This window comes from Stenella coeruleoalba, assembly GCF_951394435.1.
Source record: "Stenella coeruleoalba genome assembly, chromosome: 3".
Taxonomy (NCBI): Eukaryota; Metazoa; Chordata; class Mammalia; order Artiodactyla; family Delphinidae; genus Stenella; species Stenella coeruleoalba.
Window position 1 is genome coordinate 25,330,975 of NC_137148.1, and position 23,397 is coordinate 25,354,371.

The 23,397-nt window shown below is 37.9% G+C and overlaps 1 long non-coding RNA gene across 2 annotated transcripts in view; it reads right to left on the bottom strand.

Moving 5' to 3' along the window:
- The window catches only part of LOC307184504, a 180,007-nt gene that overhangs the window by 140,155 nt on the left and 16,455 nt on the right, over positions 1 to 23,397 (bottom strand). The window contains exon 1 of one of the 2 annotated variants that reach the window (XR_013827733.1): positions 6,214 to 6,415. The exons of the other annotated variant lie outside the window; for it this stretch is intronic. This is a non-coding gene — a long non-coding RNA (uncharacterized lncRNA). Of the gene's footprint in view, positions 1 to 6,213; positions 6,416 to 23,397 lie in introns of those variants that run through there. 2 annotated transcript variants of the gene reach the window in all.

Here is a 23,397-nt window from a genome sequence, read left to right on the forward strand (position 1 = left end):
ATGTGAATACATATTGTATGATTCCATCTGCATAAAGTTCTAGATCAGCTACAACTAATCCACCGAGAAAGAAGAGGTTGCACCTGGTGGTAGTGAGCGACCCAATAGAAAGGATCATGAGGAAATTTCCTGGGATGATGAAATGCTATCTTTTATAACAGTATGTGCAATTGTCATAACTCATCAAATTGGAAAACTTAAGATCTGTATACTTTATTGTATATAAATTATTCATTGATTTTTTTTTAAATAATAAAAAGTTACCTTTTTAGCAATCTAAAAAAAGTGTTTGGGTTAGATTGAAAAAAGGTAAAGTAACCCATACTTATAAAAATTCCTCTTTAGAATCTGTACATAATTATATCTTCTGAAATTCTCTTCTTGAATTTATTACTATTAGTCTTATAAAATAAAAAAGAGCAAAAATTACTGAGGACTTAATAAATATCACATCAAGTTTTAGTCTTTCTGTTGATGGAGGTATTTAATATTCTTTTTCAGAGAGATCAACTGACACTTCGATATTTCTTTTAGGGATACAAAATTCCCTTACTTGAAAAAAAATCCTCATTAACAATTTTGGAAATAATGAAGAACCCTGTTTCTAATTTTTACTTTTTCAATTCTTTTCATGGAACACTTAACTCAGTTAAAGTTGCTGACATGCCACAGTCCCATTTTTAATGTCAGGATGCAGTGATTGACCTCTTTTACTCCAGGGTGTTCTTTTATTAATCATGTTTATATGGTGCACGTTGGCGCAAGACTGAATGACAGGGCCCTTGTGATGGACTGTTAATTAATTGATTTCACCAGAAACATTCCCTCAATACAGCAGGACACTGAATGTTGAAACAAACACCAGGATTTAATGTTTTGAAATTCAGATGTGCTCTTCTCATTACAAATTAATAGTGGGCAGTTCTTATTAAATTATCACCTATTGGACATGGGATTAATAAATGAAAGAGATGGAGGAAGATGGACGCCTCTGTCTGACCAGCATCCTGTCTGAAGGGAGAGTTCTAGGACAACATTCTTTCCCATGAAAATACCTCTTAAATTGGAGGCAGAAGCCCATTAGTAAGTAGTACCATGATAAAATAGCCAGTTCAATTTCATGTAAAGTATCTTCAAAGAATTTACACATGTGTTCTACTTTTTAAAAAAAAAAAAGACATGCATACAGTATGGTATATCCAGGAGGGTTATTATAATTTTTTTCATCTACAAAGACATTAACACACCATGAATGCAGCTTGACCTTTTGCCCCATACCAATTTGCTCATCTTCTCACCAGGACAGCAAGTCAATTGCACAAGTCCCCTGATGGGAAGAGCAGACTTTAGCATGCCTGATATATGCTGCTTAAGTTATAGGTTGTAGAGCTCTGAGAAAGAGCTGGAAAATGGAGTTTGAGCCCTATAAGAGATAAAAAGAAGGATCACTGTCATAGCCCAATTGACTTTGTAAATAATGCTGAACTCCCTGGGGGGGTATTTCTTATTATCATTGAATTTACATTTTAAAAATCTCTAGAATCTGGTTGCTTGTGAAGCTTTAACCTGAATCATAAATCCTATCCAATTATAACATGTAAAAAAGTGGTTGTTAGCTAAACAGTAGATCTTGTTACACAGAACATGATACTTTATCTTTGTATTACTATCATTGTTTTTCCCAACTTTGTTCTATTTAAAAATTGCTTTATTTCTTTGAGGAGGAGGCAAAGACCTAGTCTCCATGATATAGGCATTCATTAGTTCTACATAATATTGACAATGTGTATGAAAACAAAAAGAAATCCACACTAGACAAGCAAAGGAAAGTAAACCTGTAAACTAACATCCTTTTTTTCCAAATAGTATGTTTCTATCACCTTACCGAGCTGGATTAAAAAACAAAAACAGCTCAACCTATCCTATATTTCAGGTCTAGTTTATTAGATCAGTGTCATATCAATACAATATATTATGTTACAGATTATCATTTGTGCATGGAACAGCAGTCTTACTAGTTGCAGAGCAATATCTCATTTCTGTGGACTGGGTCAATCAACGACATGATGCAGAAAAAATAATTTTTCTAAATATTTGAAGGACTTTCTAAAAATACTACAAGAATACTGCAAGAAAAGAAACTTAAAGACGCACTATCTTCCTGGGATGAATTTAAATATGAGGAGAAAATAAATTTATTTCACAAAAGAAGAAAATCTTAGTGGATGCCACCCACAAAGAGAACCTCTTCTCTTCTGAGGACCATAGATGAATTACATATTATATATAGAGAGAGAAGTTTTGGCTTTACCTTTGATAAACTCTGAAGCTACTTGGAAAGATAAAATATGCAGCTCTAAAAATTAGGAAAACTTGGGGGAGATATTTAGAGTGGGAGAAATAGTATGGTAAAAAGCAAGGCTATGTGTCTTTATCAGAAAAATATAAGTGGAGTAAAAGATTGCTGTCTTTTCTTGTAGTAGATATCACAGAAGTGATAATGGTGACTTGAACCTTCAAGAAAATAAGAATTTCAATTAGGACACAGGAAGCAAAATACTCAGGCAGGAAGGAGAGCAAAATTAGTTGATGAGGGAATAAGCATGCATCGTGAAAGTCTTTTGTAAATGTTAAAAAGCTTATGTAAAATTGAAAGTATGATTATTGACCTACAAGTGATGATGGCAAAGGAGAGCAGTGTGAGTTGAGAAGAGATCTGAGTTGAGGAGAAGCCGTTGATGTATCTGAATAGGACCAGACACACAAGGAAAGACAGATACATTTGATTATAAATCTTCATAAAGCATTAGGAAGTTTTTGTAGATCCTAAGCAGGAAGAAAAATCATAAAAACAATGCTTTATTTATATTCACCTATCAGCTGTGTACAAGACAGATTGTACTGAGAGTGCCTTGGAGGCAGGGAAGTCAGTTATGAAGCTATTGCAGCATTTGTTTGTAATCAAAAGCACCTGGAATATTCTGGCTCAGTTCAAATTTGTTGAGCACTAAGTGTGGTCTAGGCACTGCACTGGGCACTGGGAGTGGAAGGATGGAAGGAATAGTGCAATGGAGGACCTCATAGAATGAACACAATTCTCCTGCAACTTCACAAGTGCAGTGAGAACGTTGTAAATTTGTTGCTATGGAGTTAAGAGAAGAGGCACTTAGCTCAACCTAAGTGGGAAAAGGACGGTCTCTAGAGTAGGTTATGCTTGAACTTAGTCATGAGGGTTGAGTGAGAGTTACTAATGGCTGGAGGGAGGGGTCAATTTGGAGGAGGAAGACTGCAATATAATAAGAGAACCAAGGCAAGCTTCTGAGTCATATTATGGGGCTTGGTATCGATTTTATAGATGAAAGAATACCATTCTAATTCTAAGAATGATACGGTCAGCTTTGTGTTTTAGAAATATCCATCTAAGGCATAAATGAGGCAAGGTGAGACTGGAAAGAAGGAATCTAGGATGCTGTTAGAATAATTCCAATGAGAAAAGAGCTTTGACCTGTGCAGTAACAGCAGTGATGAAAAGATAAGGAAGACTCTAGAAATATCTGAGAGATGAAATGGAAAGGATTGTGGGGTTGACTGGACAGGAAAGGGGAAGAAGGAAATATCTAGAATGATTACTAACTCTCTGTTTCTATCAGCTGGCTCAACGGGTGGTGTGTCAGTAATTGTCATTCAGAATTCGAAAGGATGATTCAAGAAGGGGAAGCACAGTGAATTCAGCTTTGAACACGGTTCATCTGAGGTGCCTGTGAAACTCAAATGGATAAACAACAGACTGTATAAATCTGAACATCAGCAAAGTGATCAAGACAAGATATATAAGTGTGGGAATCATAAGCACTTAAGCGATTACAAAATGATGAGCGAGAATGAAATTTCTAAGGAAAAGAACATAACCTGAGGAGAGCAGTGGGAAGAAGGCAACGTCAGCAGTTAACAGATAAGAGGAAGAAGAGGAAAACAGGAAGAAGACAGAGGAGAAACTGGCAAAGCTGCAGGAAGAAGATTGGTAGGAAGGGATTAGATAGAAGCCAAAGAAGTAGAGAACATCCAGGAGACTAGCAGAGAGAAAACTTGCAGACACGTGATATAAGAAAGTGGTGACTAACAAATAACTCAATTTCGTTTCTTTTTGTGGCTGAGTAATATTCCATTGCATATATGTGCCACATCTTCTTTATCCATTCATTTGTCGATGGACACTTAGGTTGCTTCCATGTCCTGGCTATTGCAAATAGAGCTGCAATGAACATTGTGGTACATGACTCCTTTTGAATTATGGTTTTCTCAGGGTATATGCCCAGTAGTGGGATTGCTGGGTCGTATGAGTTATTTGTAGTGAGGTGGATGGACCTAGAGTCTGTCATACAGAGTGAAGTAAGTCAGAAAGAGAAAAACAAATACCATATGCTAACACATATATATGGAATCTAAAAAAAAAAAGAAAATGGTCACGAAGAACCTAGGGGCAGCAGGACAGGAATAAAGACGCAGACCTACTAGAGAATGGACTTGAGGACACAGGGAGGGGGAAGGGTAAGCTGGGACAAAGTGAGAGTGGCATGGACATATATACACTACCAAATGTAAAACTGATAGCTAGTGGGAAGCAGCCGCATAGCAGAGGGAGACCAGCTCGGTGCTTTGTGACCGAGGGGTGGGATAGGGAGGGTGGGAGGGAGGGAGACACAAGAGGGAAGAGATATGGGGATATATGTATATGTATAGCTGATTCACTTTGTTATAAAGCAGAACTAACATATCATTGTAAAGCAATTATACCCCAATAAAGATGTTAAAAAATTTTTTTTAAAATAAAAACCTGGCAACTAAAAAAAAAAAAAGAAAGTGGTGACTGATGTGATTCAGAGGTGATCTTGAAAAATTCAGTTATAATTCCTCAGATGGACTTGAGTCCAGGGAGCTGGGACAAATATGCCAACATTGGTAGAAAAAGCATTTGAGGTACATGAGCCTAAGAGACATTTTATCGGTGTAAGTTTTTTGCCAGTCCTCATTTGCCAGCCTGCCAATCGATGTGGGGTCTACAAAATACTGTATAGTTTTCGACTCAGTTGCGTTAAAACTCAACTCCATCCCTATGTTCAAGGGCTGTTAGCCTCAATCAAGGAACTCTTAACAGTTGGTAGGCTTCACAAATCAGAATGAACAAGACAATTTCCACGAAGGACTGTGATTCTTATAGTTGTTTCCTTTCCTCACTCTATAATGGTACCATTAGTTAGACTTCCACACACTTCGTAAAGGGAAACCATTCACTCAGGCTGACATTTATAAGGCTAACCAAATGGCTGTGAGGTATAGCAAATAACTAACTGTAGTACCTAAAACAAGTTGAAAAAAATCATAAAATACACCCACAGTGTATCCTAAAAAGCCAACAAGGAAGGTTTTCCTCAACAATGAAACAGATTTGGAGAAAGGTAATTATGCAGACAATTCAATGCCTACTGAAGTGTGAGTTCTGATACCTCTCCTCCCTCCCTGACATGTGTAGTAAGACATTCTAAAGCGAAAGGGAGCTTCAATCAGTGACAGTTTCAACACCTTCCTTCCACTCTGCTGTGTGAGAGCCACTCGGCCACACTTTCTCACATTTTGCAAAGCTGAGAAGATGAGGATATCTTTGAAAGAGTCCATTGAAGGGGAACACGGGAGGCAGGGGAGTGCTGTACCACTGAAGATGTTGCCCTCAGCATCACCTTTCTCTTCATGTTTCAAAGGTAAGGGAAAGAAATTGGCATGTGTGCATGATTCATTTGGGAACCTCCTGGTGGCCTTATGTGGGTCATAAATTATTCTGAGGATATCTCTAGGGTATTTTTTTTTCCTTTAAATCACAGCTAGACCTCAAGATCCATAAAACTAAACAGATTCATGGAAAGTGAAGAAACACTGAATAATACAAAACAGAATACCCTCAAAATCGGTATGAAATTTGCTACGTGTCATGATGTTCTTAAAACAAAAGAATAAAACAACTTTATTTGGATCTTCTCTATTTCTTTCATGAGTAGCAATCAGGAAAACCAAACACAAGAAGCGTTAAGTAAACTACAAAAACCACTTTATTCTGCAGAGTTCAGGGGTGCAAGATGTTCAGTCACTTGAAAATAATACTTTGTACCTCAATAGCATCTTTAGGTCAAGGGTCTTGGAGTATTTAAAAACATGAAATACCTCTACAAAACTCTGTGAATCTGCCCACGCTGTAGACCAGCAATCTTCAGAGAGATTTAGCTGTAGCATGCCCCACTGCATTGCAAGTCACTTGTGGAGGCAGAAATAAATCCCGAAACCTTCTGCTGCCTGCTCTCCGCTCAAAACATGATTTGACATTTCTGCCCTCATTTTGAGTCACTGGTTCTTCAAATATTAGGAGAAGATATAACCTCAAAGATAAGAAATTTATGAAAGTAATATGTTGAAGCTGAAGACAAAAAAAAAAATACTCGAACTATTTAAGGTTGCCCAAACTCTTCACATTCAAAATATTACTTCAGGGTTAGTGTGGTCTCATATCCAACGTGTGAGCCTTTTTTCCTAATTGATGCAAGAAACCCACTTTCTATTTTCCTCTCTATTTCGTTGTCACCCTGTCTCTCTGTCTCTCTTACATTTCAAGTTAAAAAAACAATCAAATTAATGATCCCCTGAATAGTAGTTTTCCAGAAACACAGGAAACTTCCAGGAAATAAAATGGCACCTACATGCCAAAATAAATGTCAAGAAGTCCATGTACCAAACTGTGTGCCCTCCTTCTTCCCAAAGAGTTCTTTAGATCCTCACAACTCACAGCTTACTTAATTCTAATGCTAAAGAGTCTAGCTATGGATGTCTGTTTTACAGCAGATTGGAAGCAACAAATTAGAAGGAAAGGAGGTAGGTGACTAGTGTCAAGTAAAAAATTATGAGCAAATATTTTTTGCAAAATATAAGACAATACATACAAAAAAAGTCAAGCTCTTACCCAGATGTTCTCATTTTGCTAGAAAATGTTTGTTTAAACTGTATTGGTTATTTATTATTACATAACAAATTATCCCAAAACTTAGCATCTTAAAAGAGCATGCATTTATTTTCTTACAGTTTCTGTGGATGAAAAATCCAGGCACAGGTCAAGGGGCTCTCAGAAGGCTGCAGTCAAGATTCAGTGGGGCAAGATCTGCTTCCAAGCTCACACAGTGGCTTTGGGGAGGATTCAGTACCTCTCAGTCTGATGAACTGAGGGATTCACTTTCTCAGTGGTTGTTGGACTTAGGCTCTCCTCAGGGCCTTGCCATGTGGACCTTTCTGTATCAGTAAGGGCTCCCCAGAGAAACAGAACACATATGATTTATATATAGAGAGAGAGACAGTTTTACTTAAAGGAATTGGCTCTTGTCATTGTGAGGGCTGGCAAGTCCAAAACCTGCAGGGCAGGCTGGCAGGCAGGAGACCCAGAGAACAGTTAATGTTTCAGCTCCAGTCCAAACGCTGTCTGCTGGTAGAATTCCCTTTTCCTCTGGGGACCTCAGTGTTTTCTCTTAAGGCCTTCAACCAATTGGACAGGGCCCACTCACATTAAAGAGGGCAATCTGCTTTATTCAAATGCTACTGATTTTAGGTGTTAATCACATCTATAAATACTTTCACAGCAACATCTAGACTGGTGTTTGACCAAAGAGCTGGGCACCATAGCCTAGCCAAGTTGACACATAAAATTAACCATCACACTTTCCAACATGACAGCTTGCTTCACCAAAGCCTGGAAACCATGAAGTCAACAGAGAATCTGTTGGAAAATCGGGAGTCAGGGTCTTAATAATCTAACCATAGGAATTCTGCCATATTCTGTTGGTTAGAAGCAAGTCACTAGGTCTATTCAAGGGTAAGGGATTATACGAAGGCATGAATACCAGGAGACAGGGATTCTAGGAGGCCACCTTAGAAGTCTGCCTACCAACTAACCCAATTTTAAAATTCTTATTTATAAACTTTGCGTTAATAGCTTTTATCTTATTTTACAAGTATGCATTTATTTAAAACAGAAAACACAGAAAGCTACCAACATTCCACAGTTTACAGAAAGCACTTTTAATATTCCTTCTTCATTATTTTTTCTTGGAATTGGTATTATACTTGTAAATATAATATTAATCATAGACATTATCATCAGTGAGCAGTAGTTCTTGATCTTTAAATATAATCTGATACAGGCAAAAACCTTTGGCATATCATTAAACAGAGGCAGGTGAATAATGAAATACTAGAAGGACATAAAAACTGAGAAGCCATATGGCTCAGTAGTTTTCAGCTTCTCTTACATATATCTTGTACATAAGGTAAAATATACATAAGATTGTATTTGTCATTTTAACCATTTGTAAGAGAACAATTCAGTGGTGTTAAATAAATTCACAATACCGTGCAACTTTCACTACTATTTATACCTACAACTTTTCATGATCCCCAACAAAAACTCCGTACCCATTAAACAATAACTGCCCCTCCCCCCTCCCCCTAGCCCCAGGTAACCCCTATTCTACTTTCTGTCTCTCTGAATTTGACTACTCTAGGTACCTCATACAAGTCAAATCATACAATATTTGCCCCTCTGGGTCTGACTTATTTCACCTAAGTAGTCCATCCATACCATAGTATATATCAATTTTATTCCTTTTTATGGCTGAATAACATTCCATTGTATCTGTTCACCACATTTTGTTTATCCACTCATTTGCTGATGGATACTTAGGTTGTTTTCAACTTTTTGCTATTGTGAATAACGCTACTATGAAATGGGTGTACAAATATCTGTTTGTGTCCCTGCTTTCAATTCTTTTGTGTGTGTGTGTGTGTGTGTGTGTGTATATATATATATATATATATATATATATATATCTCTAGGATTGCAATTGCTAGGTCATATGATAGTTCTATGTTTAACCTTCTGAAAAACTGCCAAATTATTTTCCACAGAGTTCCCAGACTTTTGAATTCAGTAAATCAGGACATACACACACACACACACACACACACACACACACACACACACATTAGGATCAACGTAGGGTTGTTTTCAATTTTGCCAAAAGTAAAGACCTTAAAAGAAAATCTATAAATAAAACTTTTCTCTCTTAACTGGTCTTGTATATATATTTTTAAATTTTATTATTTTCTGTATTTTGTGTTTGTTTTAGATCACTGAATATTTTGTTAGGGCCTGGCATTAGGCTATGGGGTGACATTTCTAAACCACTGATCTAATTGAACACAACTCATGTTTTAGATAAGGAAGCAAGGACCAGGAGAGATTGAAACTGGGACTATAACTTGTTGCAGGCTAAATTTGGTATAGTTCCCCCCATTTCAACCAAACAGCCAGAGACATACAGTAAAAATAACCAAAATAATAATATTAACAATAGGACCTGGATACCCAGTGGCTCCTAAAAGTGATTAAATTAGTTGAGAATTAGAATTTAGAATTGTCCTCTATTTAATCCTCTAAAACCTGGCATGCATTTTCAAAAACTTTGCCAAAACACTAAAATTCTGTCCAGTCTTCCTCTTGTTTCTTTTGCACAGTTAGTGCCTTCCATCCACACCCTCAGCATGACCTCCAGCCACCCTGGCCAGAGAGGTGCTGTAATGGGGCCTGCTCCCTCTGTCACTGTGCTTGTACCACTGTCCTCTCCACTCCCACAGCCGCACTCTGATGAAACTGTGGGCAGTCCAGCCTTAGAAATTCACCAGCTCTTTCACAACCTTTTGATTTGTTCTAACAATTCTTGGACCAGAAGCTTTTGCTCCAAGTATCAAAGGTGCTCAAAGTGTAAAATAATTTATTCCCAAACCTTTTTCAGAAGAGGTGTTGTTTTCCCAGTTAAAATTACACAGATGTTGTACAGCGGAAAGTAGTACAACATTGTAAATCAACTATACTCCAATAAAAAGTTTTTAAAAAGAAATGCACAGGCCATCTAAAAACATTACACAGATGTGATTAGAATATTCCTCTGTTCCTTACGTTTTCGATTTTAAATGTTATCCTCTTAAGTCATAAACAGCAAAAAAAAATTAATAACTGTGAAGTCATAGTTAAAATCTGCAAGTGCTTACCCTAAACGGCTCCTCAAAATCATCCAGGAAGTTTTCTAAATTAAGTATTCCAAGAATACACACCAGACCTCCTGAGTAAGAATCTCTGAAGGAGTGGCTGGGGAACTTGAATATTGTAAAAGGTCTCTAAGGGACTTGATGTACAAGAAGATTTGGGAATTCACAGTCTAACAAAGTGACCAAAAAAAGGTAAATACAGAAATCGGCATGAAATGACAGATGTAATTTATTATTAAATTGCTTCTCTTAGCTGGAAATACAATAAAGCATCCCCCTGCAATTCCTAGCATAGACATAAATAGATTAAATTGGTTAATGAATTTATTTGATATGCCACCTTTGCAAAGTTTCCCATTGAGTGATTGATGGCTGAGCAGAACTGAATTCCTAAGGGGTTAATAGTGACTTACATAGGCTTCAGAAAATGAGACCTTTGGTTAACTGTTTAAAGTCATTTATTAAAACAATTATGTCAGGTGACGTACTTTACTAAAATACAGATACATATAAAAGTATAACTAGTGGAGAGGTGTTGCCCCCGGGAAAGGGTGTAATATTGATAACTGAAGACGTTAGAGAGCTAGCTCAACACCTCATGCAACTTTTGGGAGGCAACTCTGCACAGGTCTTTCACATATTTGCATGTCTTCTGAGCAGAGGCATCAATGGCTTTTGCTCTGGACTATACTTTCAAGGATGTTTGTACAGTGAGCAGCCTTGGGAGATTGAGAAAAGATCTCCATCTGGGGCATAGGACAGGTTTGTTTCCTGAACAAAATAATAAAGATAATATTCTCCCTGAGGCAAGAGTTGGGCAGCTTTGCTTGCCCCACTTCATAATACTAAGGTTTTGTTAAACTCAGGGTTCCTCTGCTGTGACACACACCCACTGTGTTCAGAGCATTCCCAGGCCTCACCCCTGTGGGACTGATGTACAAGGAAGCCAATGAAAAGATGAAGCTCAGGCCACCTGCTGCTCTGTTCTGTGAGTAGTAAAGACCTGTGTCTCTAATCCAGGAGTCCGTATCTTCTGCCAGCATCCATGAAGCTGTGGCAGGCTAACTTTTTAACTTGCAATTAGAGTAAAATCCCTGACTCTTCACAGTTCTTGACAGATTCTTGCATATCCAAGTTTTGCTTTATAACATATCATATTTCTATGCCCTTCCTGCCATTTCTGGTTTCTGTTGCTACCTTCCGGTAAAGAATTCTTATCCTACCTCCACTTTAAAACCAGCACTTTTCTATACAACATGAGAGCAAAAACTTCAAACAAAATGACTGAGTCAGTTTTTGATTGAATACAGACATGTCCTATGGCGGTGGACTCTGCATCAGTAACTCTAAGAAAAACCCTAGTGTTGTCCTTTACCGCATAAGAGTGAGATGCTTGGCTTTTCTGGCTTCTTGTATGACATTTATGGTTCTCTGCTGAAGGTAGAGAGCCAAAGCTGCTTCATATAGGTTACAGAATTCTCTGTTCCCAGATACAGAGTGGTCATTTTAAATATAAAAGCTTTGACCAGTGCTTTACACTGGCAGTAGAACCAGGGTGGCTTTTTAAAGCGTAAAGGGCATTAGGTAGCTAAGGGTTGGGTCAAAGTATTTCAAGCTTAAAATAGCTCCACATGGGAGCTAAATCACCCCGGCAGCTTTGCTTCGCAGAGATGAAATCCTCAACCAGTGTTCCCCCCTTATTCACCACATCACCTCTATGAAAAGCAAGGAAGCAAATATTATTGTCATGCTATAGAAACTGATTGACAAAGTGGTAATCTACTTGTTGTTTTATCATTGGCTAAGCTGAAGTTTCCTTCAATTGTTTGAAACTATTGTTCCAATAGTTTGAAAGCTACTGATTGTAATGCTAAAGGAAAAAAAAAAAAAAATATATATATATAGATTCCAAATCTTTAGTCTAGAGATCAGACTTGCAATAACTGACAGGTGGGAGCTCTACCTGCCATAGAGAAATAAAGATTGTCTTCTCTTTACATATCTATGGGGAATATTTTTTTCAGAGCTAGAAGTGGAAAATCCATAAAGAATAGATTGATCAAAAGTTAATTTTGATCTCTTGGGGAATTGTTTAATTAACAGAAAAATTCACCATTCAATCTACAAGTATTTGCAAAGTGTCTGCACTGAGCCCAGCACTGTTAGATGCTGGGGAATCAGTGTACAATCGGGGCTGCCTGGTAGAGAGGTGATGAAGTTTACTAAAGAAGTTAGCCAGGCACATGATGGATATGCAGTGCATCTTCCATAGGAGGAAATAGCAGTTTTCAAAAGTTATAAGCCTGAGAATCTAAATAGATGATAATGTTTGTTTTGAAAATGATGGAGAAATTTGACTTCAGGATTTACTTTATCAAGCGGAAGTCTTATATACGTAAAGTCTTACATATTTAGCTTATCAAGTTAGAGACCTGACTATGCATAATGCATATCCAAAGACTGATTCTGATGCAATCACAATGCCAGTGATGGGAGTATTAACAAACATGTCTTATTGTTTTTAAAAAAGACAGGTTATCCTGTGCTGATAAGCAGAAAATGTCAAAGATACTAACTGTATCTTATACTATACACATTCATTAGGTCCTACATGGATAAAAATGTGTTTTTAACAGACTCTTAGCATGTTTTATATATAGGATTTTATAAAAATTGTGTCTGTGATTCTTCAGTAAATCAATCAATCCCACAGCTCCAGGAAGGTAACACACCAACACATCAAATTATTGTTATTAAGTATACACATCAGGAATTTAATTGGATATAATTTATTTATACAGATTATTTTGTGAAGAAAAATAGTCCTAAAATGACTTTTCTTCCGTTCTAAAATATTTTGCTTGAACTAGAGAAGAACACCATGGACTGTCCAATTGACTTATTCTGTGGGTGATAAATCTCTATTCAGAGCTATATAAAGCCTTAATTCAGAGAGAATCTCTGACTATAGCTCATGTCTGGGAATAATTGTGAAGAAGGTAAGATTTGAAAGCTGACTTCCAACTTTCCTTCTCTTTGTCCATCTGCTTCTTTGTACGCTTGTCAACTCAGGAACTAAAAATTCAAAGACAGGCCCTCCCCATGATACCATCACACACTGTGCCCAGGGACCTAGGCATGCCATCCAGCCAGTACCCTTCATTCTGAACATACCTATCCTCAGCCTCACTCACATAACATTGGTTATTCCTATGAAATGTAAATCATGCCTCATGGCTTTGTCCTGGCATAAGACCTCGGGAGGTAAGACTTCAAACTCTGGCACGACTCAGTCATTGGCTAAAGGCCACCCCAAGGGATATGAACTCTGAGGCACTTCTACCTCCACGCTGGTTATGGGCAGAAATGTGTGTTCCGCTCCCCCCACCCAAATTCATATTCTTATTGAAGCCCTAACCCCCAATGTGAAGGTATTTGGTGATGGGGCATTTGGGACATAATTAGGTTTGGATGAAGCCATATCGGATCTTCATTTCAGGATAAATACCCTTATAAAAAGAGACCAGAGAACTTGCTCTCCCCCAGCCCCACCTGGTGCCATGTGAGGATACAGCAAGAAGACACATCTACAAGCCAGGAAGAAAGTTCTCACCAGAAAACAACCATGCTAAGCCTTGCTTTTGAACTTGTAGCCTCCAGAAATGTGAGAAAATAAATTTCTGTTGTTTCAGCCAACCAGTCTACGGTATTCTGTTACGGCAAGATGAGTTGAGTAAAAGAGTACTGCACATGGCAAAGTGGTGTCAGTACCTAAAGACAGTCATGCAAATGGAATTATAGATACAGATCATGAGAAGCAAAAGACATGGAATCCAAGGGGCGCACAAGAACAATCAGGAAAAGGAATCCAAGGGGATCTGAGCAGAACTCTGATAGAGTCCTCCTACAACAGTTAAGAAGCAAGAGGAACTGAGTGGGAAGCAATGATTCTGACTGATTACCCAGGACACCTTGTTTACTGTTTGCTTTCCAATTCAGGAGGGAGACAGAGTAGCCACTACATACATACATACATACATACATACATTTATTTATTATTTGTTTATTTATTTATTTATTTTGCGGTACGCGGGCCTCTCACTGTTGTGGCCTCTCCCGTTGTGGAGCACATCCTCCAGACGTGCAGTCTCAGCGGCCATGGCTCACAGGCCCAGCCGCTCTGAGGCATGTGGGATCCTCCCGGACCGGGGCACGAACCTGCGTCCCCTGCATCGGCAGGCGGACTCTCAACCACTGCGCCACCAGGGAAGCCCCACTACCTTTATTTTTAAGAATAAAATAAAAGTCTCCACACGGTGGGGTGGAGACCCCACTGTACAGTGGTAAAAAAAAAAAAATCTAAAATATAATGTAGTATAATGATTTCATAGTTAACACAAAGTTGTAGGAGACTCTTTGTGGCATGGGTCTTAACCTAAATATCGTGATAATCAAAGCTCAATCATGTTAATACTTACTGCAGTTGGGCTGGTTTTATTGAAGGCTGAGAACACTCTTGCTTAATAAAGGATGGAAATAGATAAAATGATTCTTCTCATCTTTCTATCATGGAGAACATAAAAATGATCTTGTGCTAAATATACTCTATTTTCCTCTCCAAAATCAATTTATTCAATTTAATCAGTATCACTTTCTTCACCTCTTCCTGACCTCAAAGGGGGGCCTATATGAAAGTCATCAATAGATCCCTTTGCCCTTTTTCTTCTAGCTCTTTTTAGGCATTAGGAGGCACAGGTAGGCAATCTGAGGGCAGGAGAAGTATAAGCCAGGCTATTTATCCTTCCAGTTCTTTCTGCCAGGTGTTTACGAGTTGGGAGATGCCCTGTGGTGAAGGGCACCAATCATCTAATGCAGCTCTCTCCATAAAGCTACCCACCCGGGTTTAGGACTAGGGATGGTAAGAACCCTCTTCTTGCTCTAGTCAGGGTATTTCAATCTCCTGTTGATTCCTTTAAACTCTTCTGACACCTCTGCAAATTATCTTGAAATATCAAGTATATACGTGTGTACCAACTGATGAATAAAGACTTTCTATGCTTGACACTGCCAAGAATCAAAAGAAAAGAATTTCATGGACTGGGCTTATTTGTAACATATCACTAATACACAGTATCCTTATAATAGTCCTAGAGTAGCCAAAGCAAAAACAAAACTTTTTTCCCATTTTTATGAGATTAGCATTGTATACATTAAAATCCCTAACAACCTGAACTACACACTATTCCAAAATCATTTCCACTAGGAAATCATTTCTGAGGATCACTGGACAATGATAGCCATCACCAAAGAGTGATGATCTCCAAACTTTCCATAACTATTATTTTCATTCACAAAATACAGTGGTTCATCTGATGCTGCCAAACCTCATGATATTTATGTACCTTTATCTTTTTGATATCATTCAAATTCATTGCGTAGTAAAGCACTTACTAAATTGGGATCAGAGTCCAAGGTAAAAAATATTTTTGAAATCTAAGATTAAGCAGATTTATATATATATTTTTTATTCCTGTCAGACTTCTCAGAGCCTATGCTGCACTGTGATGTGCATGGTGAATTTCCAAGAGGAGCTACATTGCTGTGCAGAGCTCTCTAGATATATACAACCACAGAACTTTTCATTGTTTTCATAAAATACCTATTAACATCTCTCTTGCAAAATAAGGATTTGGCAGAATGCTATTTGAGAAATAGCACACTAGTGAGTAATGGCTCTCAGTGAACACATCTCAGACACCCCAGGGCCATCAGCAATTTGAGGGCAGAGACTGCTACTCCGCTATCATCCTACACCCTGCAGTTCCTTCTATGTAAAAGAAGTCCCCCTGTGATTCTCTATTACAGCCTCCACTTATTCATTCTTAGCACTCGTCATGCTCCACAATATTGTTTGTATGTATCTATTTCTCTTGTCCTATGTCCCCCTGCTAGGCATATGAAAACACCAAGTAGGAAGAGACTTCATCTGTCTTGTACTCTGCTATACAGTGCCCTGGCATTCAGTAAATATTCAGAAGAATGAATGACTCATGCAGAAGACACGGTAAATGTTTTGTCAGTTGGGTACAATTCAACACATGTGTGTATGTAAGCTGACTCACTCAAACCACTAGACAGCCTACTAGAACCAGGATGAAAATGCTCTGCTTAATGTAGGGAAGGCTGCAGGTTGCACAATCATCTTGATGAAGTTTTGCTTTTTGGCTTTGACTATATTTACAAACATAAATATTTCAATTATGTAAAATAACCACTGTATCACATATGATCTTTTTAAAGAAAGCAGAGTAATGAATACTTCTATAAGCTGAATGCAATCACTGTTACTGTTTCCTCTGTAACATGGATCATGATAGGTTGTTCGTGCATGCCTCACGTATATTGGTGACAGGGTTGATTAAAAGATGTTACATCCAAAGATATGAGGATTAGGAACAGAGAAGTGTATATTAATATTAGTTTTTCTTTTTAATAGGCCTCTACTGGATAATTCTTTGTAAAGACATTCACAGTAACAACTGATTATGTTGGATGATGTAGCAGAAATAAGGGATGTTAGGTATATCACGTATAATACAGCATGCACACTGCAATATTTCACAACAAATGGCAGTCCTAGAGGCAAGTAAGTACGGATTCAACTGAGCAATATAGTGGATCTCACACGTTAGCTACCAACCATCTAACAAAGCCGTACCTGCCAAGAAACCTGGATTAAAAACATGGTCCTATTACTAAACCAATTACTCTAATCGAGGTTTCGATTTAGTGTGCTCAAAACAGAGAAGGTTGGCCAGTGCAATTCCCATTCAAAGGGAAATGCAGATCGGTGTTAATCTGATGTTTATCTGTAAAGATAGGTTTATACATTGGAGTTACAATGACACCATAAAATCTATTCTACCCTAAGGGACATCAATATATGAATGAAGTTTCTGAGAGATTTTTTAAAATTCTACTGAATCATGATGTATCTTTTCTCTCTTGCCTCAGGTTCTCACATCTTGAAAATGGGATATTTAATGTTTAATTCTATGAAAACAACAGCAGGAAACTATACTTGTAAACCCTAAAATGTTGTTTCTATATAAGTACTTCAGTGAAAATTATCAATATTACCATGTCAAGCATTTCACATAGGTATTGAAACTCTAAAAGATCAAATATCTCCACTGACCAAGTTAGTATTTTTAATTTTACTGGTTGAATGGTAACTCTCAGAACTTCTTAGAACTACTCTTTGACAGCAGCAGGCAAACTCTGAAGAGTAATGAGTCGCTTCTCATGGAATGCCAGCCAAACCAGGGGGGCAATCTAGGAGCTCATGGCATCAATTACCTCTTTATGGGCAGCTGCTCTGGAGTAGCTGGCCTTGGGCATGCTGGCTATGGGCATGGCCTTCCTCTTTGGTCTCATCAAGGTCACCAGGGACAGTCCTTGAGCACCTTAATGCTGTGTGTCCATTTGAAACTGATGGGGACCACTATTAGCCAGGATTCCCAGCAGGTCTCCCCTGCAATCAATGCTTTTACAGAAAGGTAAGACCAGGAAACTGGTCCTGGGGAAGGGAACACCTCATTCTGCTGGGCACAGAATGAATCAACCATTAGAGGAGAAGGAAAACGTACAAAAGAGGACTGTAATAGTTTCTTTCCTGTTGGCTTCCACTTCTTTGACTTCTGCCACATTGAAAACACAAGCCAGGCTTAATGTATTCCTCTGCCCAGACCGACTTGGTCATGGTTGAGACCCTCTGGACGTTTTCCTCTCTAAATTTGCTGATCAGAGATAGGTCCACTTGGTGCTAAAACTATGCCCCCCAAAGCCATATCTCTCCTACAACACTAAAGTTGACCTCCAACATAATTATGCGTTTCTTAAACTTAAAGATCAAGATTATCAATCAATTTGTACTATTAAAAAGGTGTAACTTATGAAAAATAAGATTCATTATTAATTTTCAAAAACAATATCACTAAAATATAATTGTATACCTTATAAACTAAACTACAGATGAATAAGCCCTTGGAAAAATGTGGTATAAAGAAACTTTTTCACATCCTAATCAATGGCTCAACAGCCCATTTCAGTTTCACCTTGGCTGACGCAGATTTTACGAATTCTGTTTGAATGAGAAATTCTGTATGTCAGATGCTATCATGTGTCCCCATCCATTTAAAATCCAATTTAATGAGGCTGTCATCCATATGTATAGTTACTACTCGAATTACCTGTACAGGGTTAAATATTCCTAATAAATTTTGACATCTAAAAATGGATTTCTTGATTACTTTAAGACTTTTCAAAATAAAATAAAATATTGTAGTCCGCTTCCTTTTCATATCACTGAAACAATGTGAATTATTTTACACAGAGAGAAAAAAAAAGTGGGTCAAGTAGGAATAGGCATCTCTGGTACTTAGATAAGGATTCCAGATGCCCTGATTTCTGACAGATTGTACTTGTTGTCTAGGATTTAGTTATTCTTGACCCCAAATATTTTCTTTACAGGCACTTAAAGGCAATGGATTTGAAAGTACATTGTCCCAAGTGAAAATTCTCTTCTAAGAGCTATATTTCAAAGATTCGTGTATAGCTTTGCAAATGGCCAGATTAATGGTTTTGCTTATAAGGAATACAGTAATTTACAAGCCACTGGCATCATCTCACCATTTTTCTAAAACTAAATATGATCCAAACCCTTATAGAATCCAATAATGATTTGCTGCTTCACTGAAAAAAAGGTTGTAGTACAATCATCTGCTGGAATCAATACACTTTGAGAAATTATGACTAATTTTTTAAAGAATCTGTTTGAAAATATTTCAGCCTTGTAATAATATAAATACTAAATACAGACATGACAGACATGATTTAGACCTGCAATTTCACAACCCCTGTACCAGGCTACTATTATTTGTTAATATACGTATGCCCTGAAAACTTACAGTGGCTCTTACTAGCCACTCCAGAGTGACAGCCTATGCTTATTTAGGTATTCACGGAATAGATTTTACTTTTTTTCCAAAACTAGGGGGGTTATCTGTAAAGTAAATGAGTTAAAATTTAGTTAAATTTAGTTAAAACTTGTGGTTCACTGGGAACTTCCAAAGAGCTGCAGAAAACCAAGTTGCCAACACTTAGTGTTAATACAGCGTTATTCCTGCTCAACATTAAGAGAGGAGAGAGGGATAGGGAAAACATGGCACACACAGTGCTCCATACATTTGAAACTTTCATATTGCCCTTCTCTCTCCAACCTTCCAACACACAGACGCTTATTCTTACCTTCCTTTGTATCATCTTTACACATTTTTGCTGCAGTAAGTGCACAATCTATCCCTTTGTCCTTTTTTGCCTGTCAATTGTTTCTAAGGGCCCCATAAACATTTTTTGGCTCTAAGGATAACCTCTAAGATGAAAGAACTTACTGAACACAATCAGAAGGATCCTCACTATTCAGAAATATTGTCTGTAAAGCAAAGGGACACTCAGATTTGCTTTTAAAAATAATAATAATTAACATTCCCTTAGAGCTTCTTATGGATCCAGTGTGCTAAGATTCTCTTTGAAACCTCACAATAATATGAGATATTCATTCATTCATTCATTCAAATAAATGAAGTCAAATACCCCTGACTTAACAGTATCATGCTAGATGCGGGGGATACTATGATCACCAAAAGATATATGACCACTGCCTTCACAGAGCTCATAGAGCAAAAACAGTTTCACACGTGAGGCAGCAGAGGTGTGATTTAACCCTATATCCTCTCAACTACTAGGATGTATGGACTTAACCATGTATCCCATTACAACATATACAAAGCTTTTTTACCTAAATAATTGATCAGATGTTGAGGCTTCAAGCCAAAGACCCTCATTCAAAGCCCTCCACTGGGCAGGTATGAATTTGCTCCTCCGGGTAACCTTGGTGAAAGCATTTATTCTTGCAGAGACCCAATTTCCCAATTCTAAAATGACCTAGTATGATTAGGTGATCTTTGAGTCCCTTCCAGCTGTAGAATTTTAGATTTCTTATTGGAAATTGATTCTACATAGCAGATGGACCCAGCAAGATTTTTAGCTTAAGCAACCTATGAAATATGGCCTGTCCATTTATAGCTCAGGATATGGATAAAGCAAAGTAGTTTACAGGGTAATGGGGTCACTGAAAAAAGGAACTCATTCCGTGACACGATTTTCTTTTATAATACAATTCTGCCCTTAACGCTGGGCATGCACTTTGATAACCATTGCCTGATACCACCTCAGGTGGTCAGAATCCTCTGATATTTTAAAGGTAGGGAAAGATGGAGGGAGAATTAGGAGAGTGGTAAAGGATGTGATGAAAATAGAGGTGGGCCAAGGGATCCATTTACTGAACTATAAAATAAACAGAGAAATGGATAAAGGGAAAAGTAGGAACTGAAGAAAGTGTCACCAACATAAAAAACTTCTTCCTTAATCCCTTATACTTTTGTATGATTTCTGGGCTTAAGGGTATGTGGAAGATTAGTAAGTGTTATGGAAAATGCATAGACTGAATTCAGATAGACCTAGGTTTAGGACCAAGCTATTTGAACTTGTAATTGTGTCTTAACAGAGCCTCCATTTTTTATCTAGAAAATGGGAACGATAATATACATTTGAAGTTTAAATATTCAACATATAAAAAGATAATGACATTGAGGCATTCACAAATTAGGTTCCTAGCTAACTTTAGCTTAGAGAAAATGAATTAGTGAGATTAAGTCATCTTCTCCAAATCCCCGGCTAGTTAGTCATAGAGTCAACCCACTGGAAGAAAAAGAATTTCTTCCCCACTCCACACTGACCCACTTCTTCCTTTCTGTTTCCTCTCATATTGAAAACCTAACCCCATTGCAGAATACCCAGAATGTTAAAGGTACTAATCTAAACCATGTACTGATACAGATTTTCTAAATAATAGGATTATTCAGAACTTTATGCACTGCTATTGCCATCTCACATACTTGCATTTCTGTCTCTTGCATCTGTTTTGTGTTCTTCATGAAGGCTGAAAAAAGACATGTAAGATCAAACACCATACAATCCAACTTACTTTGTGTTGGCACTGCCATTTTTTTGGAGATGTTTTAGGACATTACTAGGGGTCAAGTGCTTTAATCAAACACCTTTATGAACTTGTTTACATCCACGAGTGCCAAGTTCTCTTACATAATAACTCAATTATTCAGATAGTAATTTCCTGTAACACAGTGCTTAGAAACCTCAGCCAAATACAATAGACGATGGGATTGAGTAGACTCATGGATATGTGCAAAGGCTAACCCCTGATAAAAAGATTTTTCTACATTTAAATTTATTACTGGAGCCCCTCTGCACCACAGCGCTGCCCCCTCCAACAAACATGGAGCCACTAGAAATAAATACCATTAACTCCCAACCTCCAAACTGATGAACATGCTTACATCCACCTTTTCCTTCTTACCATGAAATTAATATTACATCTTGACATAATGTGGATCCTTCCACCCATGATCTATATATCATAACCCTTCGTTGCCTTAGGCCCATGGCTTGGCCATTTATAGCTTCTCTCTCCAGTAGAGTCAAGTTCTTCCCCTCCACTGTCTCCCTCCTGTCAGTCTCTCAACATGAACGGCCTTTTCCCATCTTAAAAAAATCTTTCCCCATCCCCCCACCCAGCTATCTCCAGGTACTGCCTTGTCTCTTTCCTCTTTCCTCTGTTGGAGGCTTTTTAGCCTTGATCTCATATGACTTAATTGCAGAAGTTGTCACTAATGGTTACTTCCACTATCTTGAAATATTCTCCTTTCTACTACTTTTAGGCCATCACAGTCTATAATTGCTACTGCTGTTATTTGTAACAATATCAGTAGAAATAGCAGTGGCATTTGATGACTTCCAAACCACTCTTTCCAGCCCAAATTTTTCTCTTGAGCACGAGCTCGGAATTTGGTGTCCACATCGATCTTAAATGAATCCAGTCTGGAAGTTTACACATCTTCTCCTCTTCCACACTTCCATTTTACTCTTCTTATGCCTCTTAGCTCAATGAGTGGTATAACAGTCCATCGCTTTGCACAAGGTATAAATTTTGGATCACCCTATGTTTTTCCTTCACTTTCCACATCCAGTTAACAAAATTCTGTTGATTGCATTTCCTATTTGCATTTGGAATTTATTTATTTATTTCTCTCCATGCCCACCATCACCCTTCTAGGTCAATGCACTACCATCTATTGCTGTGACATATTTGACAGTCCTTTAACTGGACCCTGCCTTCAGCCTTATCCTTTCTAAACCATAAATCTGACTATGTCACTCTCCTACTTAAAATTATCAATGTTCATAGGCTCAAGTCCAAACTTCACAACATGTCCATCTCCCCATAACTTCTTAGCCTGCTGCCCCCTTTTCATTCTTTTGATCTTAGTTTAGATGTCACTTTCCAAAGTCTGAATCAGGTTCTATCCTATATCCATCCATAGCATCCCAGGTACAATGTTTGTTATGTGTCATGGCACATGACACTGCAATTGTCAATTTACCTGTCTATAATGGTTATGAGAAAACAAAATCCAGAAGGTTGGGGCTCCTGCTATACTGCCCCTTATCTCAGGGAATCAATTTGTATTTGTTAAAAATGCCCAAGCTTATCACCCAAACCATACTTGCCCCGATCCACTGCTTGCTTGCTTTGCTGACACTGAATCCCTTTACCCATGTCTGGGGCTCTTTGCAGCTATGAACTCACTCTTTTGGACACAAATATCGGGACACAGATATAGAAATGAGGTATGAGAGAAACACACAGGCACTCACTCTTTACTGTGTTCTTTTCCTTTAGCTTTCAACTCTCCTTTTTCTTTCTCCCTCTAATTTTACCATGTTTTCAGTCCTTAGAAAAGCTATCCTATTTTATCCAGATGTACTTACAATGGACTCTTTCTCTAGACTTAAATGACCACATCTTCATGCATGACCCCATATCCAGATATCAAGCTTGAACTCATTTCTATGTTCCAGATCTGCATCTCCATCTGCCTTTTGAATATGTTCACTCAGATTCCACTACCACCTCAAACTCAAAATATCTCGAATAAACTCAAATTTCTCTATCCAAACCAGTACTCTGCATCACGGCCTTCTGACACTCTGCCTTCTATATGCAACAAGCCAAGATGTTCTTTCTCAGCTTTCTTCAATATTTCCTACTTTCTATTTGTTTTC